Source organism: Balearica regulorum, chromosome 14 (assembly GCF_011004875.1).
Source record: "Balearica regulorum gibbericeps isolate bBalReg1 chromosome 14, bBalReg1.pri, whole genome shotgun sequence".
Lineage (NCBI taxonomy): Eukaryota > Metazoa > Chordata > Aves > Gruiformes > Gruidae > Balearica > Balearica regulorum.
In genome coordinates, this window is record NC_046197.1 from 3,787,751 (window position 1) to 3,803,890 (window position 16,140).

The 16,140-nt window shown below is 41.0% G+C and overlaps 1 protein-coding gene across 6 annotated transcripts in view; it reads right to left on the minus strand.

The window, feature by feature from the left end:
• KCNIP1 (potassium voltage-gated channel interacting protein 1) overlaps nt 1-16,140 on the minus strand; it is a 443,945-nt gene that overhangs the window by 130,570 nt on the left and 297,235 nt on the right. The gene's annotated exons all lie outside the window — the stretch shown is intronic.

Genomic DNA, 16,140 nt, shown 5'->3' on the forward strand with positions numbered 1-16,140 from the left:
TTAAGGGATATGTGAGAAACAAAAGCCTTTCCCTCTTGCTGCGCAGCCCTGGGGGCTCTGTGCAGATGGTGGAAGAACTGCCCTTGGTGTAGGTCAGCTGCTGTTCCCATGGCTGTTTCCACACGAGGAAAGGCAAGAAATGGCACCAAGGACACAAGATGCCCATGGCCAGAATTATGTGCAACTTACTGCTCTGCCTCAGGAAGCACTTTTCCAAGCACTCAGAAAAACTGAAATTGTTTCCAAGTCCTTGGACCTGACATTTAGGAACAGATTCTCTGAAGGTCCTTATTCTCACCTGAACACCTTAATAGCAGACATCAGCAAATACTTGTGTGTCCTTCCTACTTACCTTCACTTAGCTCTCCATATTTGCAGCCCATTTCAGACATGCACAGTATTGCAGACAAAAAAAACCTTGTGAAAAACTGGCCACTTGTTCTGGTAACTTTTGATTATTTGGCCTGGAACAGTTGCCACTGCTATGTACACGGTCACCTACCACACTTGTCATTCTTTTAACTCATTCTGTGATAATCTGACTTTGAAAGCAAAAAAAAAACCAAAAAAACCCCAAAACTATATAGTTATTTATACATATAGATATAAAAGTCTAAACTTATGTTAATATTGTAATTATTACAATATTACATTAATAACACTCATGGGAAAGACTGAAATCTGACTCACTCTTTTCAGTTATTGTTTTTTAACCATTTGTGTACTTCTTTCTTGAACTGATGGCTTATGTTAATATCTCCCAGGATATTCTTGCCAAGTTGCATTAAGTACTTAAATGATGTTACGAGGACTTGCGTCCCAAGGCCCTGCATATGCATGCTAGCTTACCCTCCTGGAACTACAGCATGGACCCCATATTGCTGTATATAGCAGAATCAGTCCCGCAGACTCTTTTGAAAGCTTCTTATTGACCTCAACAATGCTTTGCTGCCTCATGAGGTGTTGCTAAAGGCCTGAATGAAGCTGTTTCCCCATATGATTATTCCAATGTGTTAGCATTTTAGAGGTATTCCTTCCTTATCAATACAGTTAACATCATCAGCGTCTACAGCTTTTCTCAGTTATCCCCATTCAAAAATAAATCTTATACGTTTCTCTTCACTTCATTTGAGGATCTCACAACTCCTTGCCAAATTTCTCATTGAACCTGAACGCTCCTGAGGGAATTTGCTGAAGTATCAAATCCAATTACCATAGAAATGAAACCACCTTTGGGACAGTCCAGCCATAAGGTATTACAATTTACAACAATAAATAATGTTTTAGTACAGAAAGCAAAAGAAAGAAACACTACCTGATGGAAATGGACTGGGATAGAGGGTAAAAAGAAGAAAGAAACTTAAGCTTAATTTTGGTCAAGTTTAAAACCTCTGCTCCTACTAAAAGTGACATGAGCTGGGTGATGCCAATAAACATTCAAAATGAATTTTATTTCTGTTTGGAAATGGGATTTCTCACAGTCCAGTGCGTTTGTACCACCGTTCTGGTTTGCTGCTGCTCTTAGTTGAGCCACCGGCACAACCAATTAGCAAATACATCATTTCTTTTTCTTGTCAAAAAATCCGTTTTGTAGAAAACGAAAATGTTCCACAGAAATGGACATTTTGACAAAAGCTGTATTTCCAGAGCAGCCCAGCTCCTTGACATGTTGAAGCATCCTCCCTCCCTGCTTGGATTCGAGAGGCAAAGTCCAAGTTCTGCTTTACCTCATGCAGAGCAGAGAGCTGCCCTCGCTCAGTGCCAGAGCTCCAGCCGAGGAGGGAGCTCCCACTCCCAAAAAGTTGGGAAGGGACTTCCACAGCCCCCGCCTTCCTCTTGTGACACCTTTGTTATTGAATTATTGGTTGCTCTACACCCTACTTCATGGAAGCTATTTGAAAGTTTTCCTCTTTTTCAGACCAGAAAAGCAACTTTTACACTTCAGAGTACTTCCCAGCTGTTTTCTGGCCAGCCCAAGCCACCAGTAATAGTGTCTTTGGGGAGACAGAGAGAAGAGGAATCTACTCAAATATACTCCAATCAAAACTTATTTAGCTTGGGCGAGCCGACAGAACAAAGCTGCAGGCTGTGCATTTCATAGTAGTTACTTCCTCATAGCAATATATCATATTTGTAACAAACTCTCAATATAATTTCAATGTTCTTTTTTGAGCCTCAGCAATTCACTGTGAAGGAAAACTCTCCTGTCAACAGAGAAACACAGGCGTGCTCTGGGAGGAAAACAGCCAGCTACTACTGATTGCAGTGTCTGATTATCCATTCACCTATCTACAGGCAGTGAAACGGTGGGCATTGCCCACCTCCTGTGCCAGGAGGAAGGTTGGGTGCCTGGCCAGCCGTGTGCTGCAATGCCAGGGGGCAAGTTATCCAGCGTACTTCCAGACCATCGCAGAGCACGGGAGGGACACAGAACATCAGGAAATCAAACTCTGGTTATCACTAAAATACACATGCAGAATCCAGCATTCCTGAGAGTTCATTATGTATGGTCACTAGCCTTAAGTAACTGCTTAATTAGCATCTGCCTTGCAGTTAGTTTTCACAGCATGAGATAAAAATTAAGGTGTGTGAAGTATAGAACAAAAAGAAGAGAGAAAAAGGATAAAGACACAGGTAAAAAAAAAAAAAAAAAAAGCCAAACTACTGTCAGCTTTTCTCTAGGCAGAGTCCCTGGGAGATGCTCACGTACAGTGCTCTGATGCTGGATAAATTTTGAACTGGTTATCCAGATGGTTCTGCAGGTAACATTTTGGGTGCAAGGCTGGGGACCACATGGATAAATGGCTTGTGCCAGTGTCCTTACCATGCTTGTGAGAAACATCACCCTTCAATTCCCAGCAAACAAGGAGAGATCTCTAAGCTAACTCACATGTGCATAGAATCATTTACATTGGAAAAGACCTTTAAGATCATCGAGTCCAACCGTTAACCTAGCACTGCAAACCCCCACCACTAAACCATGTCCCTAAGCACCACATCTATGTGTCTCTTAAATACCTCCAGGGATGGCGACTCAACCACTTCCCTGGGCAGCCTGTTCCAGTGCTTGACAACACTTTCAGTGAAGAACTTTTTCCTAATACCCAACCTAAACCTCCCCTGGCACAACTTGAGGCCATTTCTCTTGTTCTATCACTTGTTGCTTGGGAGAAGAGACCAACACCCACCTGGCTACAACCTCCTGTCAGGTAGCTGTAGAGAGCAATCAGCTCTCCCCTCAACCTCCTTTTCTCCAGACTAAACCACCCCAGTTCTCTCAGCTGCTCCTCATCAGACTTGTGCTCCAGACCCTACACCAGCTTTGTTGCCCTTCTTTGGACATGCTCCAGCACTTCAATGTCCTTCTTGCGGTGAGGGGCCCAAAACTGCACACAGCACTCGAGGTGCGGCCTCACCAGTGCTGAGTACAGGGGGACGATCACTGCCCTAGTCCTGCTGGCCACGCTATTTCTGAGCCTTGTTGAACTTCATACAGTTGCCTCGGCCCATCGATCCAGCCTGTCCAGATCCCTCTGTAGAGCCTTCCTACCCTCCAGCAGATCAACACTCCCACCCAACATGGTGTTGTCTGCGAACTGACTGAGGGAGCACTCGATCCCCTCGTCCAGATCATTGATAAAGATATCAAAGAGAAGAGAGCCCTGGGGAACACCACTTGTGACCGGCTGCATCAAACAGCAGGAAATGGGATAGCAAACAGGAGAGCACCAAGACAATATTTATTTGTTAGTTGAATTTTCCTGTCCACTTATCCTTAAGGGCACGTCTAAGATTTGACCCCACTGCGTCAGTTCACAGTCTAGATACACTGTTCCTCTCCTTTCCATCTGTTGTTTCTCCCCTATGCAAATCTCTTCTTTTCTCATCTTTTTCTTTAAACCTTGGAAACGGCCCAAGTCCAAAGAGGAGAAGATGTCCCTTTCAGCATCACAGCAGCAGTCTGATTAAGGTAGCAACCGACAGCAAAGCCCCTGAGATTGCCTTGCTCTGGTCAAGCCCAATCATCCTGATGGCCTCAGAATTACATCCACCAACAACTGAAAACAAGGCAGATCACTGCAGAAAGCCCCCCCAGCACTCATGGGGATCCACACAGGGGTGGCAGCAGCGCAAGCAGAACTGCAGACCTTCCGTCTGCTCCCTGGCCTCTTCTCCCTGGTCCTTCACTTCACGCAAGAAATAAAGAAGGGGACAGTACCAGCTGCAACGTGAGACTGTTTTGCAAAGTCAGGGTATTACACAATTACACGGCTAATTCAGGACAAGGATTCCCAAGCTAGTCCATATGCCTCTGCTCCTCAGTTCTTCTGTTGCTTTACTCCTCTAGACAGTAACCAGCCTCTCAGCTGAGTCTTGTTGCAGCAGACGCTGCCTGATCCATCATTTTATTAATAGTATGATTACAGTATAAATATTTCATTCCGTGGTGTGTGTAGGAGGCTTCATTATGCCTTGGTATCTTTGCATGCGCATCTTTTTTAAATACAGCTCTGTTAGACTTATGGCAAATGTGTCAGTTCCAGCTCTTTCAGTATTTCCTTTAATGCTCTCAGTATTTTCTCAAATGCTAATAATGTTAAATTCCAGGCCAATTTATTCAGTGAATGAAATCCACATCCAATAATATAATTTCTTTTATAATACAGTCATACAAAAAGATGCAGTGAGAGTTTAATGCAAATGGGAATTAAGTCTTTGAAAAAGAGAGTTGTCATTTTCCTACTTTATGGGCTGTACAATGAAACAGTACAGTAAGTATTGGTTAGGTAGCCAGGGCAGTATTTCCTTCCACATTTCAGTGTTTCACAGATAAACTTTGCCACACTTTTTTTTTTTTTTTTTAAAGCGTCCTAGTCATAGCCTTAATATAGTGTCATCTTATTTTTTTCAGAGTACTAACCATGTGCTTAATGTAGACACAATTAACAGTGTTCAGTGTTTTAATTCAGGAACAAACAGCAGTATGAATGCCGAATTACACTTCTAACACAAGCAACTGCCACATTTCTGTTTGCTACTCCATACTAGAAAAGGCAGTGCAAATCACTTGTAAAGTGTGTTTCAGTTTCCCCAGGGTCTGCTAGCAGCTCACACTGTAATTCTTTATTTTTACAGGTCTGATTTCTGGAGCAATGTGGGGCTTTCTCAGTTTAAATAAATGAAAAAAAATTAAATTAAGACATCTCAGAGATTTCATTTTCAGGTGAATGCTGAGGAGAAAATCCAGCTTGAGTCATTTAAAATATAATACTTTGATTATGGTTCAGTGATACCCGTGATCTCCAAAGCGATTGAGGCTTACGTTTAGTTCCAACCTAACAGCTAACATCCGACTAAACTTGTAGTTACAGCTTTAGAGAAGCCTCAGCTCCCTCAAGTGAATGACAACAGACAGTGTTCCAGATACCCAACACAGCAAATACTGCGACTGTCTTTTCTCTGCTATAAAAAGGAGGTAGAGGGTGCTAATGGTATGAGAGAAAAAACATGGCACCTAGCAGAGGAGGGGAAAAATAAAGCAAAGTTACAGAATTTTGCTGAAATTTTAGTTTGAAGAATATTTCCTCTGAGGAATCATCACAGCAGAAAACAAGGCTTAGTGACAGGATCTGCCAGCAGGAAAAACCTGGAACATCCAGCGTCTGAGCAGACAGTCACCTGGTTGTGACAAGCAAAACCGTATCGAATATTCAGTGCATAAAACTCTGTCCCGACTGCAGACAAGGCTCAAATATGTTACAGTTATCATTACATAAATGTGTGCAAAACCCTCTGAGAAGTATCCTATTCACTGGAAGAACTGGACTAGGAAAACAAGAGAGAAGACATGCAACTCCTTTGGTTTTCTTGGATACACCAAGGGAAGGGGGTCAGCGAACCAGGAGTCTGCTCAAACATGAAGAGGCACCATTAGATTGAACCAACCGTGCCTCAACAAGTTGTGTATGATACCCAAGAAAGGATATGTTTTCCCTTTTTTTCCATTTTAGTCCCAATTTAAGATTATCATGCAGAAAGACTTTTCAAGAGGCTTTGCTGAAGAAAAAAACCCCTGTCTTACCAGAACATACAGACTTGCCAAAAAGATCAAGATGTATTTTTAACCTAACTTAATCACGTGAAACTCTCACCTGCCTGGTCTTATGTTAGAAAATGAACAGCCCAGCGGTTAAATCCCTTACTTGTCCTGCAGCTGGAATGTGCAGCAGGCTGTGTGACCGCTGAAGCAACACTCCTGCTGATAGCTGCAGGGACATTGCCACATTCTCATCCCAAGTACGACTTATAGCCAGGCCATGATGCCTGACCTGCAGCTTTTGCCATTCATTTTTAAAACTGCGTGGCACCATTAGTAAGCCAGTTCTCTTCACTTTCTGAATTCTAATTATAATGAGAAAAACAAAAATCCCTGCAAACAAAGTCATGTTCAAAAAGAAAAATGAAAACTATATTTGAAGACAAAATATCTTGCAAACTCTCCTATCTTAAGTATCAACTTCCAGCAACAAATGTCCTGTGACCTAAAAGAGCTGCTATCTATTGCATAAAGATGCGAGATCATTCTGGCCATTGGCCACATCTACCTTATTTTTTCAGCCACGGCTGTAGCGCTGGGTATCAGCTCAGCGAAGCTCCTCTTCTGCCATTCCCGTGTCTGCAGCCATTGGGGAGGTGGCAGCAAACGGCACCCTGCGGGCTCAGGCCACAACATGACGACTTCTGTTCCATCCTTAAGTGAGAGGTAACTACAGCTTAGCAATGCATGTGGTGGTAGGGCAGGAAGTAGCTTCTTCCCACCACCACCACCGTCCCTGCTGGGCACATCCTGGGGGCACGAGGGACAGGGTGGCCACTCGGCTCTCCAGTTACTTTCCACGGTCTCTCCCGTTCCTGGGAGGGATGTCTGCACCAAGTACAGGCTTGTATTCAAACCTATCTCATCCAAAGCGTTGATGAGAATCAAGGTCATGTTTACAAATTTCACCATGAAGAGCAGTAGTACTAAGGCCTGAAGCAAAGGTTCTGACTTGGGCTAAAAATCAAGTATAAATGCAATATTGTGGCACAGGTATGAATACTTTCAAAGACACAGATATCCTGATGCATTAATATGGTTTTGCATGGAAGTCTCTGCTTTCTTTACACCATTTAGAACACTTTGGCATCTGAGAAACCCATTGAAAAGCTTCTCTATGCTGCACTTTATTGACTCATTTACTATCTACAGCTGCTGATGTCAAAGGATGGAATTGAGTCACCCACCAACATTAATAATGAGCTGCGAAAGCACTCTCATATCACCCAGTCAGCTATATAACTTAGTATTTAAACTCTATATTCAAACTATATATTTAACCTTAACATTCAATCAATAGCTTGAAAACAGATGTAACTTCAGCTTTCTCACTAGAGATAACGCTGCAGGAAACTAGCCCATGAAATAAAGCATTTCACAGCGATGTATAATGGCATAGTACTCTCTTTCTAGTGGGTAAAAGTGAACAGGTTTACAGGTGGAAATAGTTCTTTCTTCACCCGTGACTGGTAGATAGTGTTATTTAAATTGCGCAGGTTCACTCTTCAAACATCTAGAGTGAATCTTAATGAAAAAAAACCAACATAGAAGAATCAAAATTGCCTACAAGTAGATCTAGGTGTATGATTCCTCAAAGCTGAAAAACCAGTTGTTCAAAGCACTCTGCATTTGATTAAAGTTTGTCCAATTTATGGCAAAAGTCCAAAGACTGCTACAAACTGTGGGATTGTTATCATAGGAGGTCCTGCCTCGGCCCCGGGATCTGGGAAACCCAGTCTGCCCAGTGAGACTGGTATTCTGGACATACTGGCACTGGGGAAGATAATGAGAGGATAAACCACTGAGTATCTGAGAAAGTCTTGGTTCAGCATGTTTCAAAATAGATTGCTTTTGGCATAATTTTAAACTGGTACCAAAATCAGGACTACAAAAATACCCTGAGAACCACCACCTTTGTTTTGCTTCCAGATCTCCTGCAAGTCCCTGGTGATTCAATTTTATCAGCGAATCCAAAATACCACTTTGAAGGAACCAAATCTTACACTTAATCACTGTTCCCTGAAATAGCAAGTTTAGCCAATGTCATGTCAGATAACATATACTAAGAGCTTAGGAAAGGTTATCTATTAATGGAAGAAAACACTATGTTTTGAGGCAGCATTCTGAAAGACATACCTCACATTTGAAGGCAGCCTGTTTTGTTAGCAGATACGCTCCTTTTATCATAGCCCTGAACGGAACATTTAAGAAATGAAGATGCAATGTGCTGCTTGACAAGCAGACCGCGGAAGGTTACCCACCTTGTCTTATGGAAGCACTCATTTCTCTTACAGCATTTTCTATTAGGCTTGCTTAGTAAGAATATTGTTTCAAAGTTACTCAGTGGTGAATTTTGACTTTCTTCCTTTCTCTTTTCAGAAATTAGAGCTGTAAATTGAGCTATGCAGATGTTAAAGTATGCCTTCTGCAGCTCCGCATGTCACAGAAATTCACATATCAGGCTCACACGCCACACAGTAACTGCACCACCATGGTCCTGGGTGATTTTCAACTGCTCAAAGCAACACTCAAGCTAAGCGGCTGATCCTGTACATCAGCAGGAATGACAAACTTGCGTCCACAAGGCTGCTAGAGATGGCTTACAGATTGAAAAAAATAAATATTTATAACTTGACTCAGGAAAAGGTATTAACTGTCCATTTATATTTAAAGGGCATAAATATCAAGGAGGCAGAGGAATTGTTGAAGAGGTTTACAGGGCATAACTGAAAATAACGGGATGAAGCAGTGCCAAATGAAAGTGCAGGTCTGACCTTGATTTTCATATACGGGCAAAAATCCCACTCAGACCCACAGAATTTCACTGCTGGAGTACTCTGTATCTGAGTTAATGAAGATTTCCTGAAATATTCACTGAAATCTCCACTCACTGATGAAGAGCATGAACAATGCACTTCACTGAGATCATTTGCTCTCTAAGAGCGTTTTCAAAGGACTGACTCATCTCTTCTTGTCTTGTCCCAATCTGTGCTGAGCGTACTTTGAAATAGGGAAGTGTGCAGTGGAGACGCTCTCTCTCCTGCAGATACCTCAACAGAAATCCAGGGAAATGAAAGACCTCATTCCATGCAATACATCCCAACAGTATGGGGATGTGTGTTGTTTCATCTTCTTCAATACAGATTAGTGTACGGGGACCCAATAACAGTGACGGCTGGTCACTATGAACATGAAATAAAAAGCGTGCAAACACGGTCAGCAACCATATTTTACACTTATTTTACAACGAAACTGTAGTTGGGTGGACACACGCAAGAACACAGCAGAAAAGCAAAGGGATGTTGACCCCCGGGACCACTGAGGTACTCGGTTTTCAGGCTCACTACATTCCAGAAGGGGGAATTGTGTAACATCCAATTTCCTAGAATTCATCCTTAATAAAGAAATGGTTGCTCTAAAAAACAAACAACAGAATTTATTTGATTCAAAATAGACAACAGAATCAGAAAGGTTTATAAGGACAAAGGTGACAGGAAAGGAAAACCAAACATATTTAATTTTCTCATCTCCAAAAGCAAATTCAACAGGTTTTAGAGATCTGGCAAACTTCTAACCATTGTGTAACCCAGCAATGATCAACTCAACACAGGAGAAGGAATCACTGGGATTCTTCAGCTTCGCTTTTATGCCACAGTCTTTTCTTGGTGATACATTTACCTTCAAACTCCCCCACACCCTCATGCACTGATTAATTCTTAACTAATTCAAAAGAATATTCCACCTTCTCCTCCCAAAGCATTAGTTGGCCTCAGCTCTTTAGAGGTGCTAATCACTTTCTGGTAGGCCAAGTGCCATTCCGTAGTCTTGACTAAATTATTAACGGGCTGTAAACTCCGAGTGAAAATATGCTTTTGAATTTGGTGAGGCAAAGTTTAGTATTTCCATACACGGTGCTTATATTTAAGAGACATATCAACAAATAAACTTTCCTGAAGCATGTAGATAAATGCATGAGGCTCACAGATACTTCTCAACTCAGACCAAATACTACAAAAAAGAAGCACTTTGGGGCAACAATGTCTGACAGATATAGAGACAGACATCCAGAAGATCTAGAAAAACCATACAGAATTAGGAAATCATATTTTGTCTCGATGGTTGCATCACAGTGGCAATTTATTTGACTCCTAAACTGTTTATGGCTCTAACAAACAAGGAAAGAAAAAATATCACAGACCTATATAGAGAAAAATTATGAAGATCTGCACTCTGCGGTAAGAGAGGGAGCTGGTTACAGCAAGAACCCAGTTACTGATGAAATACTTGAACGCGCAAAAGACAGTACACTCCAGCCATGGAACAGAACAGATGCATCCTCTCTTTGGGGCCTTCTGCTTAAGAAGAGAAAAAAAATTAAATGGATTGAATCGTGGGGTTAAAGTCAGCTGGGAAAGTTGAAAGCAGGAAAAAGATGCCGATGTTTTACATGTCTATCTGGAATTGAAGCATTTACCTGTTGTCTGAGACGTCACAGACAGGCTGCCTTACAGCCACACTTCCCAGCCACAAGACACAACACTTCGCTTGGTGTAGAGTATTTGTCTTTTCACTGTCAAACATTTTCCCAATAGCAAAATATTGCATTTATTGAGAGCAAAGCGTTGGTGATCTAAACACTCATAACAGCTTGAGTGGCATGAGTGACTGTGTAGCTATGCTCAGTGTTTTCCATTTTTACAGGAAATAACATTATGACTGAACTAGAAAGCAGATGGGCAGTAATCCAATAGTCTTCAAACATCGCAGATACATATCTGTTGGTTGTACGGATGTTGCTGTTGCTTCGGCATACAGGAGACAGCGGCACAGAAAACATTTTCTTACATAGGCTATTTCATGCCTTTTCTAGTAGTGATAATATCAGACAACAGAGAAGAGAAGAAGACATGCTGAAAGAGATCTGAAGTACAGGAACCCCCTTGAAGACAAAGCTGGGCTAGCAGGATTAGCGAATCCTACCAAATCCGAGACTACTTGATTTTGTATTACTTGGGGGAGTTGACATTCTCCATCAGAAAGGAAGGCACTATCACAAGATGTGTAGCAGGGTTTACCTTCTTATTATGTCTTAACATTGTGAGAGAAAGTTGCACCAGGAACACAAGGTTCCAGTTTCATTCTCTTCAGAAGGCTTGAAGTGATACTGTGAACTAAATATATGTTATCCCAATATAGGAAACCTTTTTGTCCTCAGAAACTTTGGTGTAAACCTAGTCCCGTAGTGCATAGGACTAAAGTTGTGCAAGATCTAAACTATGCTCGAGAAGGCCACAGATATTTGCAACTTGACATTGCCACAAACACCAGAAAAGGTGCTTCAGAACAAACCAGATTTGTCTCTGGGTGTGGCAAGAACTGAACTGTGCCCATGCTCATGATGTGACATTGAACATACATCTCTGCACTAAGACGACATTATTTTAAAAGCCTGTGTACTCCACAATGTATGAATGACTACTGAGCATTCAACTTCCACCTCAGGGAAGAAAATGTTTGAAGAACACATGGTAAAATGGGGTTACAATATAAAGTTTCAATTTTTACATAAATTACTTAGCAGAACTCTTAAGACATGCTCTGGCTTTCCAACACTACTTCTTGCCAGAACCATGTTGTGGGCTTCAGAAATAGGTGGGTTATCCAGATGATACCCTGATGATGTACCACTTTCCACCATCGGGTCAAGCATCAGCAGTACAGAAAGACAAGAAACTCAGGGAGAATTTTTTTTGTCAGGATTTTTTTCTGACACAAGGGAGATGTTGTTTTGGGAAAAGGAACACTGAGAAATAACGTAAAACAGTGCAAAACAAAACCAAATCTCCTCCTCCACACTCTGTTTCATAATAAATTTGAGCCATTTAACTCCAAAGCACTAAGCATCTCTACTTCAGGTGGTAAGTCCTTTGGTTCCAGCTACCTGTTTTGTTTCAGGGGAGATAAGCTACTCAGCTACTGAATTTGAGCAGAAAACCAAGAGCAGCCTGAGGTTTCCTGGGGGATTTTACTAAAGTTGGTTACTTTATATTTCAACTTAAGGTCACAGGCTAAAACATTTCCACTGCTGCATTACAGCTCATGCAATGCCCATGAGAGTGGTATCAGTATGATTTTTCACCTAGAAAAGCCTCAGGGAATTGACTGGCATTTCAAGGACCGGAATGGCTGAGTCTGCTTAAAGGAGATTTAAAGCACTCTGTTCTCCAGCACCTTGCATTGTATCGGTGCTTTCAAGACCATGCTTGCAAAATATATAAATCTACAGTAGGAAAGGCATGAAATTCCGACTTTATGGCTAAAGCTGAGCAAACAGTTCTATCAATTAAACTCATTGCATTCAAAATCAGAGACGTCTCAGAGCACAATCAGTTCCCTAGTCCATGGATATTTGGAGAACTACCGCAAAAGAAAAAATGCAGTAAGCAGAACTACAGTTAAAGTATCTTTGCTGCTTTATCTGGGCTAGTGAGTACCATCTGGGTTCCAGAACCGCAAGGTTTAAAGAAAAATAAGTATACTTTTAATCTTACAATCTTTGGTTTTTTCCCCTTCCAACCATATTAGCAATTTCTTTTGCAAAAGTGCCCAGCAAGCTCCATTAATCATTAAAACCACTTTTTAGGTCAGACCACACTGACTGAAACGTCTCGCACTGTGCCTTGCCTAATCAAGCAGGCAAGGCTGAAACTCAAGGTGCCCCCTGCACACTGCAAGGCTCCTCTACTAATCCCAAAACCTCAAACAAGTACATTTAAGAATATGTTTAAAAACATATTTTTAAATGTGTTACAGCTCTGCACTCCATTCCCCCAAGAACAGCACAAAGACCCCGAACAAGCAGAATTCTCTTCATAAATAAACATAGCCCAGCCTTTTTAAATACTGATTTTATATTGCACATAAGAAATACACTTACTCATTTTTCATACTAAAATTGCAAATAACTCAAAAGTAGGAATCCTCTCCACCCCTTCTCTCTGCTGAATTTCCATGTTGCTTTTCCACTGGTGGTATCCCAATAACCTGCCTGATCAACAGTCTAATCACAAGCCTCTCCTTCCTGCTTTTATCCAAGAGGAATAGGTTCTGACTTCTTCCCCTTCTCTGCTAAAACAACGACGAAAAGGATTTCAACATCAACATAAAAGTATAAATCACACACTAAAGGCTGTCACAATGGATTTCAGAGCGCAATACCGCAATCAATCCTCAGAGCACAGCCCACCAGGTGAGCTGGAGTAGATACTTCCCATAACAATTCTCTTTCCTACAAAGGACTCCCACATATACATACTTCCCAACGCTCCTTGCTTTGCAGCCTACCAAGGTTTAAATTGACAGTGTAGCTTTCTATAGACACCACACAAACGAGTTATTACTGGAGATAACTGCCAATACTAGTCTTCTGGGTTTTAGGATTCATTTTGTTTTAAGACAGGATATTTTTCTTTGTATATTGTCATTAGCCTGAGGGCAACAAAGGAATACTACTTGTTATGTGAGGCTTACAGAAGAGGTATATTTTTAAAAATTAAATTTTAAAGCCTGATGAAATCTACCATAGTGCTGAGTTCTGAGATATGCTGGGGTAGACAATGGCTATATAGCGACAGCATTTTCAAAAGCATTCATTTTTAACTTATCTCCTAAACCCTTCAGCAACCAAGGTAAGGACCATATGACCTGAATATTAATTTTGACTTCAGTAGATCTGCAGAAGGTTATTTTTTGTATATTTATTTAAATTGGAGCTTCTTTCCAAAATGCAGCTTATAACTTAGACTACACCAGATGTTTATTTTTAAGGCTTTATTTTTGATTTGTCAGTATTCATATTCACATCTAGTAACTTTTTATCTGCTTACATCTAAAAACCTTTGAAAGAGGCATTTATACATTTCAAACAGAAATGCTGCAATAAAAGTCTACTTTTTATTGCAATGAGACATGACAGATGGTATTTTCACACCCAACCCCTCTTCCATTAATAGTTCCAGAGTTCCTTAAAAGATGAGAAATACTACACAGCCTTGTTACACCACAGCATATTTATTCCATTGATAGTGTGCAATGTGCCTGGTTCAGAGGGATGCTTATTGCTCTTGGAAGCAATGAATAAATTGTTTAAGGAGTGTGGAGACTGCTCCTTGTGCAGAACTCCCCAAGCCAAGGTTGACGAGGGCATCTAAGGAATGTGGAAGGGAGCCACAGCTGGGTACCTAAGGTATGAGCTCACTACATCATGTATGAAAAGGCACAGAAGTGTCGCATCTCAGGACAGAGGCGATGGTACACACATGCATTAGAGGCTGAGCAACTGCTGCAGAGGAAAAGAATCTGCTCCCACGAGTTTTGGAAACCAAACTGATTACAAAAGCAAAAAATGGAAATTTGGAATCAAAAGGCTTGGGAAGGGTCAAACTTAAAGTGTAACCCTTCTGAGGTGAATTAGTTATTCGATACCAAGTACAGGATGCAAGCTAAGGTATAAAACTGGAAGCCAGGAGGTGTAGATGTGAAAACATATTGAGGATGTTATGTCTAGTATGTCCAAAGAGACAGGTGAGCATGACCAAACCCACTGTAATCTTTCAGAAGAAAAAAATACAGCAGCTACTACAAAACTGTAGGTCAATCAGAGATAGAAATTTGGCAGATGTGAATCTAGTAACACATTTTGCTACCACCTCAAATCTCAGCTTCACTCCAGAAGTGAGGCACTCACCAGCATGGCAAAATACTCCCTTGTTATTTCATCCTCAAAATGGTAGTGGTGATATAGCTGGAAAGAACATGTGGCCCCTTTTCTCAGTTGATAAAAAACATCCTAACATCAGTTACCAGACGTGGAAAGGGAAGGAAAAAAGCCAAGCATAAGAAGTTTCTTAGCATTCATATAAAATTTTGCTAGGTTGATCTGAATAGCAATTGAAACGAGATAACCAAATGCAGAAAAACTAGAGTGGTGCGGAACTAATCGATGAATTTGAGGACAGTGAGTAGCTTTTACAGTGTCCAGCTGAAATATGAAAAAATCTATTTGGAAAGTGAACAATTTTAAGCTTCACACATGACTGCAAGAGAACGTGCCTTGTGTACCTTTTTCTGTGTATTGATCATCAATATCTGTCCTGCAATTAGCATTACAATAGCACTGATCTGAACAGATACCACAACACGGGTGCGTACAGAAACATTGCAAAACGGTTTTTGTTGCTGGTATTGGTATATGAATAGGAATCAGAGATTAGGACAACAGAATCCTTCATAGAATGGACTCCTAAAGCAGCCACAGTTTGTTTTACACAGTCCACACTTCAAAAGAATGCCAACACCAGAATTTGACCAGAGGTGAATTTAATTGTTCCTGGAGATAATGGGAGAGGAAAAGAGAGGAAGAAAAATTCAAAGCAAATAATTTTCAACTCTAACACAATAAACATGACACCATCTCAATGGAGTCTGCTCATTCCAACGCAAGGAAGCTTGCAAGGGTAAGAGGTTCCTTACTGCTAGCAGGAGTTGTCACAGGGCAAGGGTTAGGTAGGAAGCAAAGCATGCCAGTCCAATAGCAGTATCTTACTGATCCTAATGCCAGATGATTAATAAAAGATAATCAGCTCTGAACGATCCACAAAGTAAGCTTTTCAGCGTGTGACCTGTTAACTTGGCCCTGTTCAAGAGGAGGCACTGAAATTTTTATATCTGAGAATCTATCATAACTACAGAACCCATTTAAATGATCAATGAAAAAATATCATGAAAAGCTGTATTACCCTTTAGAATATCGGTAACATGAATATTTCATCTTATCTCCACTCAATCTTGGTTTAACGGTGAAACAGAGAAACAGCAGCTTGCATAATAATTCTCAATAACGCATATTTGTTCTGTGGCATTCACATCGGACATAAACAGAAAGATCTCGTTTATTGTGTCTGCATAGCCCTATCAATCTGCAATTATGTTATCCAGTCCCTTTTCATTTTCATTTAAAGTATTAGAGCTCAAAAATAAAGGCA